This window comes from Cibotium barometz, chromosome 42 (genome assembly GCF_041138505.1).
Source record: "Cibotium barometz isolate CiBa-2024 chromosome 42, ASM4113850v1, whole genome shotgun sequence".
Classification (NCBI taxonomy): Eukaryota; Viridiplantae; Streptophyta; class Polypodiopsida; order Cyatheales; family Cibotiaceae; genus Cibotium; species Cibotium barometz.
In genome coordinates, this window is record NC_141087.1 from 25,371,511 (window position 1) to 25,383,607 (window position 12,097).

Genomic DNA, 12,097 nt, shown 5'->3' on the forward strand with positions numbered 1-12,097 from the left:
AAGAAAATTGTTGTTTTTACTATATGGAAAACCACATCCTCGTATAGACGCCTGTATAGTATAAGTTCAATGTGAGAACAATCACAATCTTTTTCCCACAAGAAGATTTTTGTTACATTCAAAGGGTCTACACAACCAACTAATTTCTTCACAAACTATTATTTAAAGCTACAAAATCACCTAAAAACACCATTTTAATAAAGGTGAAGCATGCAATATAAATCCTTTGCACAAGGTTTCTAGACAAAATAAACTTATAATTCATATTTCAATATTTCAATTAGTCATAATGGAGAAAATAACCTTGTTACAATATGGAAAAACAAGTAATTAGCAAACCACATACCACATGAGAGGTAGGTTAATTATGAGATAATTGGGCCAATAATTATATAGGAGGGGAGAAACCTTATTTCAATACGAAAAACCAAATAATCTCCACCAAAAAGAAAACCACATATACCACATGAGAGATAGGTTACTTATGAAATAATGGGGCGAATAATTATATAAGAGGGGAGAAGCCATGTTTCAAGGCAGCTTCCCAAGACTTTTCCATGTGATGGGTGGAAATATCATCAACAAAGTCATGGTGATGCCAACCCTCGAGGCAATGGACCATGGCTGCAGCATAGCAAGCCCTCACAACATACCTAGGCATCACATCCTACAAGCAAGAGAATCTCATTAACATCTCAAAGCGACAATTAACACAAAATCATATGCATGTAACAATTGGTTATCACATCCTACAAGCAAGGAAAGATCATTAATGACTCAAAACAAGAATCAACACAAAATCATATGCATATAACAATAGGTTATCACATCTTTCAAGGAGGCCCATTCATGACGCATACCTAGGTATCACATCCTACAAGCAAAGGGAGCTCATAACTGACTCAAATCAACAATTAACCCAAAATCAATGTGCATGTAACCATAACCTTAAAAAAAGGGAGCTCATTAATGACACAAGGTAACAAAACCAATGTAAAGGTGGCAATTTGAAAAAATAAAAAGGGGTGCTTTGTGTAAATCATAAATTCAATATTTCATGTTTCTCACCTCACATGCGTTGATGGTTTTTGCATTTTTGGGCAACCTCAAGGCAGGCACAGATCCATATGTGCAGTCTTTTCTTGAAGTGTGCACCGGGAACAATGTGAATTGGTGGAAATGAGTCCCATGTGGGGCAAAACTTTGATCGTGTGCACCTATTCGCTCACCTACAACCCACACCTGCCATATACAATAAGCTTTATTATCTTTGCAAATAATCAATTTCAAATAAAGGGTAGCTTATATTAAGAAGTTAAGGAGGCAGATAGAGTGCTTTAATAAGCATCACATCCCTATCAAATAGTCAATTGCGCCCACCTACCATATAACAAGCTTTATTATCTCAACATATAATCAATTTCGCCCACCTATCATACATTATCAAAACACAATCAATTTCTAATGCATGCTCCCAACGGTAAGTTATGCTAATTCGAGCCTTTCCCCAAGTAACAGCTGTGGTTAGAGACTGTTGAGAGAGACTGATATTTTTATTTCAAATCTCCCAATTAATTATTATTTCGACCATTTTTCAAGAAAGAAACAAAGGAAAACTTTACTCTTAAAAAAAACAAAGCTTTTTTTTCCCCATATTTTTCAATCATGAAATTTTATCTCAAGTCATTCAAACATTACAAGATAAAAATACAAACGTGCATTGACATAAAAATGATAAGATAAAATAAAAAGATCTTAAGAAAGCATATAAATGCAATAAGATAAAAAGATAAGATATATACGAACGTGCACTGATATAAGTGTATGTACATGTATAAAAAGATTCATGTTTTCATTATAATTCATATTTTTATTTTTATAATGTATAAAAAGATTCATCTTTTCATTACGTGTGATTCTATACCAAAAAAAAATAAAAATATTAAAAAAGCGTACATTAAACACATCAACATAACATCTATATACATACCTACATGTAGACAGACACACACGTAATACATACATCCATATAGTGGATATACATACAAACATGCACATTTATAGTCTGTACACGTTCATAAATGCACTTACAGTCATAATGTGATCCATATACTGCATATACATGCATGAACACACGCATCACGCACATACATTTAAGGCTCACCTTGCAGCTTTTTCCAGCTCCATAATGGGTTGCATGTACAAGATTCTGTTGAAACTTTGGGGCAATCTGCTGCCGCAGATTCCGCAACTGGTCCTTGAAGGGAGAGAGAGCCTAAAGAGGAAAGAATTTGAAAAAAAAACACAACACAATATTAAAAGGATTCATCTTCAAAACATGAGCTCGATTTGATTTGATTTATATATAGCAACACCTTCATGCAGGGTATGAAAATTGTGGAGGATGTGATGTGAAAGATTAATTGATGTTAATGATGATTGATTAGTAGTGTCTAACGTGAATGATGTGCATATTACCAAGACTCTAATCCCATGCTCGCAGAGGTAAATGGCGATGGCACGGCCGACCCTAGAATCAGCAGGAGTCAGGAAAACCTCCTCCACATCCGTCTTGGCCACCACCTCCTTCACAACAATCGCTGCCGCCAAAGCCTCCCCTGTCACAATGGGAATACTCCCTCCTTGCTTGCACATGAATTTCTCATCCATATCCAATTTTCGGTCCTGTTATCACACATCCACATTTCATTCACCAATTTGGTTTGGTTTTAATCACATTAGCCAACCAAACAACCATTGTTTTTAGACCACATAAATTAATACTAACCCACATACATTAGTACTACGTGCCCTTTGAGAGTGTCTATATTTCTAAATAATAGTACTTGCCCTTTCCAAGGATTTAGAAGTACTAGATTTAGAACCTACTATTTCCAAGGATTTAGAAGTATTATCTTTTTCAAAAGAATTTAAATATATAAATCTTTTTCTTTTTTTTATGAGACTTGTATGTATTAAAAAAGGAATGAAACGAGCTTTATTATATTTTTTTAAACTATTAAAAAAGGAATGAAAGGAACTTTATTATATTTTTTAAAAACAAAGTATTAAAAAGGGAATAAAAGTAACATTATTATATTTTCTTAAAAAAACAAAATACTCAGAGGGTGTGTGGGAACGGGTGGCCAATCTAAATCTTTTTCAAAAGCAATGGTGCGCTTTTAGAGTATATGCAGATGATTACCTTGTTTAGCAATGCCAAAGCAATCACTTTAGCACCCGCTTGTTGAGCTTGCAAGATACAATCTCTGACCCAACCATTAATCCTTGCTTTCTCGGAACGCATAGAGTACTGCACACATCACATAATTATTTAATTGATTTGAGTGAAATGATATAACTGCACTTAATCAATCAGCACGGAACTCTTTTCAACTCTTCTAGCTTTTTTCTTAACCTGGCACTCACCACGGCATCTAGTGATCAAAATATTTATAGCATTTTTGCCACAATTAGAGCAATTATTATTTAGTACCTGATCAGTAAGATTATTGCGTTCCCATCGGGAATTTGAGCAATTGATGAGCACCATACTACGAATTCAGTGATCAACTAATATAGAGTATAGCTTTTTCACCCAAAATTGAGTGATTGATTACTGCGACATTACGGAATTCGGTGTTCATAAATTAGATTATAGCTTCTTTAAAACGTGGAATCAACGGGCACCACGTGAGTGGTACTACCCAAATAAATAATAAGATCAGATGCATTTGAATCACCTAAGATGCTCAATTAGTTAACACCGCATTGCGAAAATTAGCGATCCATAAAATGGATAAAATAGCTAGTTTTTCACCTGGAATTCGTATCGTGGGATCACCCAGGTTTGTAGTTCGAAGCTATTGCCGATAAAATGAGTAGCGCCGATGAATGGCTTTGCGAACAACCATGCAAGCACCATAATCAGCAAGGCAATGGGCCACAGTATCCACATGTACCATTTCTTTGCATATGGCTGCGCAGCAAATGTTTGGAATCCAAATTGCAGATGGAAAGTGGATAGCAGCTCCGTTGCATGGGTCAGATACACGCAATCTACTTTCTTCTCGTTCCCTGTATAAATCAATTTCTAGGATTAACACCATAAATTAATTGTTGCACTTTTAATAAAACAGTTTGAATAAATCAACCTAAAAAAGGCAAAAAAACCAAAATCTAGCAAAGGTCAATTTGATCTTTGTTCATGTTTCAAAACAATCAGATCTACTTTCTTCTCGTTCCCTATATAAATCAATTTCTAGGATTAACACCATAAATTAATTGTTGCACTTTTAATAAAACAGTTTGAATAAATCAACCTGAAAAAGGCAAAAAACCAAAATCTAGCAAAGGTCAATTTGATCTTTGTTCATGTTTCAAAACAATCACATAATATACATGTGAAATTAAATCTACCTGACGTACTACAAAATCACAATAGTGAAAATACAAGAAAAAGTCAAAAAGCAATGCTCGAAAGTTTTTTTTTAAAGACTTAGATTAAAAAGCAATGCTTAGGATTAACCGTAATATGCACCACCAGCATTTTGTAGTTGTGTATTAATTAATTAACACGCGCCAAATCTTTTTTTTCTACATTTGATAAATTAAAAACAGCACATGAGTCACAAAAAGCAATGTCTTATTTAGTAATGAAAAAAAATGGCAATCTCCATTTGTTTTCTTTTCTTTTCCTACAGCACAATGCAAAGCCCATCTTTCTTCTCTCTTCTCCATGCTCTCCTACGACCTCAATCACTCATTTCCTCCTCCTCTTCGCCTAAGGTTGTCGACCTTGGGCGAGCCTATGGGTGTGGGCCATCAAATAACTAATGCCCGTAATAAAACTCAAAAAATTTAGGTGTAATAAAAACTCGCCTGAAAATCAATAAAGATCATACAAATGCAGAGATTTATAATCCGAAATGTACAAATTTCAACCCTTAAAATTCCAATTGGGAATTCTAAATTCCAGCCAAAAAGTTACATGGGGTCCGATCTCCAAGGAACAGGTCCAGACCAGTCTTTCATGTTTCAAAGCTGGTATTAAGGTTTGGGGTGACTTATGTGACTCAACTGGCATGTTAAACAGGGATCAAATCTGCAATAAATTCATCTTGTCTCGTGGCGGAGTTGAGTTGGTCATTCAGAGGTGTAATGCTCTTAAGGTTTCCATTCCCACGGGGCTGATTTGTGACTGTATAAACTTTTCTAAAGCCATCCGGTGGGGCGACTCCAGTAATCTGGGCAAGTTACCTAGCACTCTTCAAGCTAGAAATCTGATTCTCAAGCTCAATAAGAGATGGTCTTTGGCCTGGAACAAACATCAATGGGCCTTCCGATTTAAGCTCATTTTGGCCTTCGCTCATGAAAGAAAACACGCCATTTTGGCCTGGCTTGTCATTCACAAAGCGACATGGACCCTTGAAAAGGCCCTGAAGTTTGGGCATGGTAACGGCCTTTGTCCCCGCTGTAATTCCAAGCTTGAACCTGTCCCCCATCTCTTCTTCTCTTGCCCAGACACTAAACAATTCCTGGATGTTTTGAACAAGGCTTTTAAGAAAATTAGGAAAATCCCTTTATCCACCAAATTGATCACAGATAAAAGAAGTCCTCCTAGGAGAATGCCACTCACTGGACCCTTTAACGTAGCAGTCCGTCAGAATTCTGTTTCTTTGGCATGTATGGAATCAACGTAATGAAGCTCTATATGAAAATAAAACTAATCACCACTTTTATCTTTTTCTTGACTGTGTACTCAAGCTAATCCATCAGCTTCAGCCGAGTGGTGTTCCCATGGAGGTGGACCGGTGGCAAGACCTACCTTGGAGGAAATGGAAGAGATTCCATGTCTCCTCGCATGGCCAAACAAAGGAAACTATGATTCAAGAGCTTCATCTGGAATGTCAAAGAAGGCTTCAGAATTCCGAGTACTATGTCCAAGATTCAGGAAGCTTCTGTGGGGTTCCTTAAGCCCCCATGGTCCCAAGCTTCTGCTCATGTTTTTTCCCAGTCTCTCGCCTGGAATAGAAGTTAGGCTAGCTCCAACTGGTGCCGGTTGGCCACTCCTCAGTCTTTGCTTCAGGACTTGTATGTCAAACTGGGTCATCAGAGTTGTTATGCTGCAGTCATGACCTCAATCTCCTGCACACAATGTTTAACTATCCTCTCTCACGGAATTGAAGAGGGGCTGGTCATCAGGATTTGTCTTTGAACTGTTGTACTCCTTTCTACATTTACTGCTGCTGGCCGAACTGTTTAGGGTATGATGTAGCACAGTTCCTGTTTTGTTTCAGAGTTTTACCCTTTCTTTCTGAAGGGTTCATCTGGTCTTAGTGTCTCCCCATGGACCTTCCACATGGGCTCTTGTAACCTCATTTTTTTTTAATATATTCCGCTGTTATAACAAAAAGTTACACGGGTTATATCATCACTGATCAAAACTACCAAGTACAACAAACTAGGCAGATAGGAGGAAGACCCACCTTTGCGTATATCTCGATAAAGAGTATCCGAAGTAGCATCAACAGTCCCGTACAAGTAGTCGTACAGTGGCATGAAAAGAGAGAAATTGGTGTGCACTTTGGTATGGTGCAAGGAATGATACCTAATTTATTTTACATACATTCCCCCACATGTTAAGAGTTAGTGAGCCCCCATGTTTATTTTACAGCTTTAAAAAAATAACAATAAAATTTCAAAGTATTGATAGATCGAATGCAGAGGTAAATGGGAAATCAAAAGAAGTTTTCAATAACTTGCTTTGACAGGATATACATGCAAGTGTCAAAGTAATTCCTTAATTACTAATATTACTTTGCTGGGCAGTTTTTTCAACTATTTATTTCTTTGTTATGCAGAAACTTTTTGATTTGTTTGACTTGTTAATCTAGATATGCAGATCATATAATTACAGTTCAGTTTATTTTGAAAAGCACTTCTCGGGAAAAAAAAACATAAAGTGCTGATTTTGAGTCCAATAATAAGGCAAATGGTAGTTGGACAAGGCAAATGGTAGTAGATTTTCCAACTGTCATTACTTAAGCTTTTCATCTTCGTAGATCGTGCCTGGACAGGTTAGAACTAGATCTTGTAAATAATTAATTTGCCTAACTTAAACTTGAATATTTTCCTATGGAGGAATTGTAAAAAATGATCTAGACTAAATGATCATATTACGAATTGCTAAGGAAAATTAATGACAAGTATAGTTTTCGATGGTGATTAACAGTTGCTAATTAACAGCAGGGACTCACGTTGGGCTGTAGATAATGTATTTCAGGGGTGGGAGTGCATCGAAAACCCAGGTGGGGATGAACTCGAAGTTGCAATGGCCCCAAGAATTCATGAAATCCATGAACATAACGTACGCATACACCAGCCCAAATGAGCCACAGCCTAGAATACATGGAATGCCAATCTGTATCCCAAAAATCGTTGCATAGAATATATGCTCCAAGAATGGATGATTGCTAGCTGTCAAATTTAAGAAAAATTATTGAGAATTAGCACTACTTGCAACACCGTCTAGTCCGGTGGGATTACAACTATAACGTTTAATTTTATTAATCTCACCACATGTAAGCACTAATGATTCACACATCATAGAAAAACCAGACACAGGATTAATATTACCTATCTACTTAATTATCTTCTCTCACCAACATGTAAATTCAAACAAGGATAGGGCATTCGCATGAAGGATCACTAGAAGGAACTGGTGTTTAATTTTCTAAAAACAGAGCTGACAAATCAAGCATGGAGACAATGGTTACGTGATTAAAACTAACTATGGCTCACTCACGATGACGGGGACGATGTCATTGATCAGCAGAAAATTAAGCTTCAAATACCGAATGCGGAGGTGCAGAACAAGTCCACAGATGGGACCACTACTAGAGTGGTAATTGGACACAAAGATACGACGATTCATTTAAGCATCAATGAGGGGGGTGATTATTAAGTTCACAAACATCTCATAAGATAATAAGATTCTGAGATGAGTGAGGGTGGCACTACTTACAGGTGATGGGCTGGGTAACGAAGGAAGAATGGTGGTGGGAGTGGTAGCGAGAGAAGAGGTAGGGCTCTGTGACCCCAGTAGTAAATCCACTCCACAGGGCCTGCATGCATAAGAAAGGCTAGGAGTATCCCTTTGCCATTCCATGCAGGAAGCTCTCGCAACGGTAACAAGTAGTACCCACTGCCTAACAAAACTATTTGAAGAAGAACCATGTTCTCCCTGCATACACAGCACACTCAAGGGTGGTGAAAACACGCACAGGATTATCAAGAATTCTCTGATGCTCTCCATGACATGCATGTTTGAACTCACACTCACACACACTCTAGTTAATTTTGGTTTTCGGCATCCTAGTGCTCGCAAATCAAACCACCACTCACTTAGCCTTAACTACATTGAACCATCAGGATATCGATACTCTTGTTGCTGCACTTTAACAACAAATAGCTCACAACAACTGGTTGCTTCCCCAACTGAACCATCTTTTATTTGTTTTTCCAGCCGGAGTCAAAAGTGAGCAAACTCATTCTGAGATTCAAACAATGAACCCCTTTTGTCATTAGCTTTATCTCTTACAACAACATGGAGACTAGCCATAGAGGATGGGAAGTGGCCACTAGCGGTCATGATCAGTGGTTCATAGGTTCGAGATCTGACACTATACGGTTGTGTTTGTGATTTGTTTGACTTGTTAATCTCGATATGCAGATCATATTCGTAAATCGTGCCTGGACAGGTTAAGAACCCACTGTCGACGCCACCAGCCACCGGCCTACATGAGATCGACAACCTCTTACATTGATTAACGCGTTTACTGCATGACGCAGAAACATGCAGAGGACGTTACCAGCTAGCCTCATGATCAACTTGCTCGAACTTGATGCCTTTAATCTGAATCTGATACTTTCTGGAGATGAACGGCATGCGGGAGGCAGTGCACCATATCTGGAATAACAGATACCGAAGCCCGGCCAGAACAAGCAGATGGAAGAAAATGTTGCTCGAGAGCGGATTTCCAAGCTGCGCAGTTTCGTGAAAGCCTTTCATTGCAACTGGCACAAACAGAAGATACTGCATACACTCCCAAAAAAAAAAATTTTAATGTCAAATGCTACTAAATCGTAAAACTAATCAAGTCAAAATGAATTTCACGAATTTTAATTTAAAGATTGTAATAACAAGGACTGAAAGTTTAGCACTCTAACACACGAACTTAATTACTTCAAGCTGTATCATCACAAAGACAAATTGAAGCTAGTAAAACACATGACATACTACAGGAAGCTTCGACGAGAATTCCGAGTATTTCGTGTAAGCTCACGTACAATTTAGTTTAGCCACTCTAGATCGATTACACGAAAATGATTAATTCCAGCTTAAGCTACGGAAGGTGTTATAGCTAGATTATGAGCGCCAACGCTCTGAAATACATTAAGCATAACGTTAAAAAGAAATTAAGGTCGGACGAACCTTCCAATTTCCCCAACTCTCCCATGGGAAGGTGTACAGAACGCCTGGAGATGCTACCATGGTGTACGCCCAAGCAGGAAACCTTCGGTGTGTTTATGAGGCGCAATGTCGATCAACAAAACAAGCTATCCCATTTATAGCAAAAAAATTACATTTTCGTTTTATTATTTGAATTTTGGGGACAAATTTTTCGAATGGTGGCTTCCACGTGCCTAGTTAATATTCACTTAAAGCCTAAAGGCCTTTCTGTATTTCACCTGCCACCCTTGCACTTCAAAATTGACTTTTAGTGTAATTTATGAAAAACATTTTAAAATTTTGCAAGTATTGTATGACCAAAATGTTAAAAAACAAGCGTGACGGCTTTTAAACAGCAACTATGCCTACGTCCCATGTAGACTAGGGAAAGAAGATGCTAGCAGGCTCGAATACGATTGATTAGTTCGTTTTGAAATGATTTGCCAAAGTTCCTACACTATGATGGCTAACCCTGTGGAAAGTGTGTGCACATGGCGCTACATTCCTTGATCAAATTTGGTAAGGCGGGACTTGAGAGGAACACGGTGGCAAGACAGAGCTTGAGGGCGCGCGATTTTGAATCTGAGCAGGGTACAGGCTTCACAGTATTTGGCCACTACTAGAGTCCTCAAGCGACGAATGCGGGCAGAGACCCGCACGAACGCGGGCATGCGTTGAAAGCGGTGCTGAAGGTATGGACTCAAGCCAGCTAAGCCTATGTAGAAAAATTGCAAAGTGGGTGTTTTTTAGAACAAGTTAAAGCTGTCCTCCTCCAAAGTGAGTTGGCTCAAGACCTAGGTAAAATGTCTGCCAAGGTCTCAGAGGGGAAGAAACTTCTGTATGCAGGCAAGGAGTTATCACTGGGCAAGACCCTCAATAAACTTCACAAAGCCATGGCATGTGGACTGTACCTATATGTCATGGGGAAGCCACCATCTGAGGAGGAGTTTAAAAGATGGTTCCAGGAAGTGTATGGGGGTAAGGTTACCTTGCACAGGTTCCACTTTGCAGAGCAAGCAAAGGCTTCTTCTAGGAAACAATGGAATCAGAAGGGCAAAGAGATTATGTCCTTGCTACAGTTGCTGCCTTCAAAGGGAACATTGTTTACTCCCTCCCTTGGACCCCTGCCATCAAGACTGAATAGGTTCTATTACACCGATGTCCAATATGGGTCGAATTCCCAGGTCTTCCCTATTACTTCTAGGACCAGGTTAGGGAATTGGCTAGTGCATTGGGTAAGGTTCTCCATGTCCCCAGAGAGGGCATGTATGAGAGCAAAGCAACTAAGAGAAAGCATGCATCCTCTGGGACAGGAGGCAAGAGATCCTAGACTTCTTGCAATTCAACATGGCTGGGCTTAGAGTGGATGTGGAGGTTCACTTCCAACCATTCCCTAACTCCTACTTCATATGCAAAGGGGAAGGTCACTTTGCAAAGGACTGCCCCTCAGAACAACAAGCTCAAGGCAAGGTCCCACCACCACAACCAAACACAAAGAAGATAAGGAGGAGGGCTCAGTTGATCAGAGCAAGGCCCCAACCCCTGCAAATAGAAGAGGTCTCCAAGGAAGGTGGAAAAGACTCCAATGTACAACAAAGTGCTAGTACATCTAAAGGAGCTCAAACCCCTAAAGCTCCTGCTAAGGAGAAGGATACAGATGAGAGGAAAGCCTCAAATCATAGGAGGCTCAATAGCAAGCCCTCAAGTAATGCAAAGCTACCTTTGCAAGCAAGACATTACTAACAAGCATAAAGACAAAGTTAACCTCAAGAAAGAGGCAAGAAGCAGAAATAGATCCTTTGCAGTACTGTTGGAGTGTAATGAGGATGACAATTCACCCCCAAATAGCCCTATCAATAAGTGAAATGTACTCGAAGTTTATATCCATGGCCTCATGGAACATCAGAGGCTTATGCTCACAGGAGAGACAAGGTTATGTCAGAAGGTTGCTTTTATCTAAGAGATTTGATATTTTAATGTTGCAAGAGACCAAGCTAGGGCAAACCTAGTTGAATGTCAAAACCCATGAGTGCATAGTCAGCAAGGCTGATAGGGGTTCTGGTGGTTGTATGATGTTGATTAATAAGAAATTGTCCATTACTGACATTATGTATTCAGATTGTGAAAGAATGATTGCATGTAAGGTTGTGATTGAGGGCTCTGAAATAGGGCTAGTTAATGTATATGCCTCCAATGTGGAAATGGAAAGAAGGCAGATGTGGGAAATGGAAAGAAGGCAGATGTGGGAACTGCTGGCCAATATGGACTGGGATGTCCCTACTCTTTTTGGAAGGGACTGGAATTTTGAGTCACCCCAAGATGACCCCCCATTGTAGTGGAAAGACTGGACAGAGAAGCATGATGTCATAGACCTTGCCATGATGGAAGGATGTAGTGCATTAAAGGCGCCAACATGGAGCAATAGGCAGATGCAAGGTGGTTATGTGGCCAAAAGACTTGATAGACTGTATGCATCTGACCAAGCCTCATGGCTTAAACATGATATAGAAGGCAATCTTATGCACTCACACACTGTTTCAGACCACACTCCTCTGAGGGTGACATTTAGATGCAAAGTACAGA

General features: G+C 39.0%; 1 pseudogene across 1 annotated transcript; it reads right to left on the minus strand.

Annotated features, from left to right (window-relative positions):
* Positions 1-236: 236 nt before the first annotated feature.
* LOC147614308 (very-long-chain aldehyde decarbonylase GL1-4-like) lies at positions 237-9,612 on the minus strand (annotated as a pseudogene). Its single transcript, XR_015263104.1, has 11 exons — positions 9,497-9,612; positions 8,874-9,097; positions 8,027-8,245; positions 7,260-7,479; positions 6,489-6,610; positions 3,821-4,077; positions 3,206-3,313; positions 2,479-2,685; positions 2,165-2,275; positions 1,069-1,242; positions 237-667 (listed from the first exon to the last, which is right to left on the minus strand). The product of XR_015263104.1 is annotated as a very-long-chain aldehyde decarbonylase GL1-4-like (transcript).
* Between the last annotated feature and the right edge of the window lie 2,485 nt (positions 9,613-12,097).